A 3,760-nucleotide genomic window follows, 5' to 3' on the forward strand; every position below is an offset into this window, starting at 1 on the left:
CCTGCCTGGTGGGGGCTTTAGCATCTGCAAAACAATTCAAGTATATGACTCAGGATATTATCTACAGCCCTTGAGGAGGAACTAAAGGTCCTTGACTTTGTTTTATGGATAAACTATTTTGTCTTGCTTGACTGCTTTCTTTTGTTTCTGCATTTTCTCACTTCTCTGATATTAAAATTGCCCTTTGGAACTCGGGGAAGGCCTAGGTGCCTAAAGCTTTTCTACAAACGAGGCAGGGGACAGAGGGGTTTGTCCCCAGGAAGGCCCCATAGGGTCCTGTTCCGTCTCACTTAGAGCAGTCAAATTCAGAGACAGAAAGTTGAATAGTGGTTTGCAGGGGCTGGGAAAGGGGGAATGGGGACATTGTTTAATGGGTACAGACAGAGTTTCAGTTTGGGAAGGTGAAAAAGTTCTGGAGATGGATGGTGGTGATGGTTGCACAACCCTGTGAATGTACGAATGCCACTGAGCTGTACATTTAAAAATGGTTTAAATGGTATATTTTATGTTATGTATATTTTATCACAATAAGAAAGTAGGGTGAGGAAATAAACTGAGGTAATACAGTGAGTAGGATAGATATATTTTCTTATCAGTTGGGGCAGAATGAAGAGTGTAATAGGATTGTGACTTTTAATTTCTTTTGCTACATAAACTATGATGACTGCCTCGCCCCATTCCCCATTTTCTCTGGAAATAATGGTAAGGAAAAAGGATCTTCATCTCCAGCTACCAAAAGGGCAGCAGAAATAACCTCACCTCATTTCAAATAGGTTTCTTCCTTCCTCAGAGTTGCCTTCTCTTCTCTTCCTACTCCCCTCTAAACAGGACACCAATCTGACTGGAAATGGCAGCGAAGTCCACCTTTCACACATAGTAAGGGCTCAATAAATAATACCTGTGAAAACTGATATTTACAAAATATGCATTTCAGGAGAATCTACTAGGAGAGGAGGGGCCCACGTGTAATGCAGGGGTTCCCTGAGCTATCTTTATACACCTGCACTGCAAAATAGGCAAGGATGACAATAATATTTTAAGATTATATTTTCCGCAGTGTCTTCCCTTTTCCTGTTCCCTTATTCAGGCAGGGCGAGGAGGGTGTTCCTTGTTGAATAAGGGGAAATACATGGCAGAATACTATAAAGCAGTCCTTAGAAGGAGAGCTGGTGGTCAGCAGGCTGAATCAGGCCTGCAGGGAAGCTAGGTCTGACCCCTCACAATATTGATCTCTACAGTGTTGTCTGAAATTTGTAGATGTTTAAAAGTTGTGAAGTTTCACATAAAAATCTAGGTTTCTGGTTTCTCTTTAAATATGGGAAGATAGCTTGAGCAACCTTGGTTGCATCACCTGGCAACAACCAGCTGGATCTGAGCTGCAGCTGTTGCATTTAGAATGGTGTCTTAGTTAGGATAACATAGCCCTTCAGATTTCAGTGGCATAACTCAGGAGAAGTTGATTTCTCACTCATGTACAACGAGCCCGGAGCAGGTAATTCAGAGACTGGGGCTCCTTCCTTTCTGTGTCTCCACCATCCCCAAAGGCCTTGGATTCTTTGATTTCAGCCTGTGGAATGGGAAAAAGGCAGTGGAGAAGCACACTATTCTCAACCATCTTGGTCTGAAAGTGACATCCTCTGTTTCATTCCATTGGTGGGTTCCAGTCACATGACCTGCCTTGATGAAAGGGGAGCTGTGAAATGTGGAGCCTGACAGAGACTCTATTCCATGGAAGGGGAGGCATAAATGAATGGTGGGCTGGTGCAACTCTGCCACAAGTGGGCATGTGCATTTCAGTTCACCACAATCTTAACCACTGTCTTTCTATCCCTAAGTGGCCCTGGCTTAAGGTGTCTGTGGACAGAATGTGAGGAAGAAACATACAAAGAGATGGATTCTTCTTAGAATGCAGAAGAGATTTCCTTCAGTTGGAAGAGAGAGAGAGACAGAGGTCAGCATGTCCCTGGGTAGAGGGTCTGTGTGCCTTACTTCCCTGTAATATCATCTAGGAAACTTCAAGGCCCTCAGAGGAATGACTGCATGGCGTGTCTTGGCAGAAGGGATGATAGCCACCCTGACCCCACCCAAATTTCATGTGTTCCTCAGTGGGTCATAAAAGTGGTAGAGAGCTAATTTACTAAAGCAGCATATAGACTTCAACAGTGGAGAAAACTCAGCCACATTTTCTGGGGAAGGAGGACCAAATGGATGAGTGCTTCCCTCCCTATCCCATACCACAGGACTGTGTAAATCCCTGGGATTAAGGACTCCAGGAAGGAGGAAGGCTAACTCCCCCACTCCCCTGGTAGATTAGCTGCTAGGGGGTCTACACTAAGTCATTATATACAATAATGGATATGCGACAATTCTTGCACACCTGAGTTTATGGACTGACATTCATACCCTCTACACAGTTTTGCAATTTTCTAAATGAAGGTGCTGAGGAAGGCAGTGACCTTGTTCATTTCAGCTTTTTTCTAGAAACTTTGCCCTCCACCTTCCAAACCTAAAGTAGTACCTCCTATCCCAGCCCCATCCCTCCCACATACCACAAAAAAGCAAACAAAAGTCCTAGCCCTGTCAGTTTACAAATCTTTTCAAACTGAGGTGGTTGACACTGGCTCGTGTGATGGAAGGCCCCAGGGCAGGCACTGTGTGTATTCCTGGCGCATCACTTTTGCTCAAAGATTTGGGAAAATATTTTTATAAGAAACCGGGTTAAATTAAGGAGTAAAAGGCAAAATTCACATTTCAAAAAAATGATGAAATTCCAGACTTCAAAGGAACTTTTTTCTTGCAGGAAGGGGACCTCCCTGTTTCAGAACCCCATGTGGATCTCCACTGGAGTTCTTCTGAGAAGAACACTTCTGTGGAAAAGTTTGAGCCGCGCTGGCTCTGAGCCCGGCCTGGCTCTGGGCCTCTCCCCTGGCTTGGGCTGAGGCTCCTCAGGGGTATCGCGTCCTTGTTAATATCTGCTCACGTTTCTAAACTCACAGCTTGTCAGCGCCTACACAACCTGAGAGGTATTGCCAGGTTCCAACTCGCTCTTTTCCGGAGGGGAAATGGAGAATCAGCAGCTTAAAAGGACTTACCTGGGAAGCATCCAGGCTTCCCAGGTCAAGGCTTCTCTCAGTGTCCTTGGCCACCTCCATCCCTTAATCCTGTCTTAACCCTTGGCCCCTTGGTGTTTTGCAGAGAACCTCATCCCCCACCCACCCACCCCCGGCCCATAGTTCACCCTGCAATTCCATCCTTGGGGGCCCTTCCTCCCCGCTGGAGTATCTGGCGCCCATGGGGGTGCTTAGGAAAGTTTGGTGAATTAATGACCGCTGGTTCAAACAAATGCAACAGAGCCCAGTCCAGGGTCTGGTGAAGATGTGGTTGGATGGGGGTGAGGGGTGATTTACTCCGCCATCTCCCAGTGCAGCCCAGAGAGAGGGGCTAGGGTCCGCGTTGGAGGACTGGAAAGCGCCTCATCAAGCGTGCAGAAGTACCAACACAAGTTGGCAGGGGTAGTCTCCTCTCGCCGCCCAAGGTTCTCCGGCGGGCGCGCAGCCGAGCCGCCTGGATGGTGCAATCTCCCGCGCGCCTTGCATTGATCAAAAAAGGGGTTGAAACAGTAAACGCGAGGAGGAGCAACTCTCTCGAGTCTCGACTGGGGAGCACGACCAATGGGGATACGAGCCCCGTTGCGCGAACCAATCAGCGCAGAGCCAGCGACAGCGCGGGCCAATGGGGGCTCCGGCTCGGCGCTGGAAGA

The sequence above is a fragment of the Mesoplodon mirus genome (genome assembly GCF_964341445.2).
Source record: "Mesoplodon mirus genome assembly, chromosome: 1".
Classification (NCBI taxonomy): Eukaryota; Metazoa; Chordata; class Mammalia; order Artiodactyla; family Ziphiidae; genus Mesoplodon; species Mesoplodon mirus.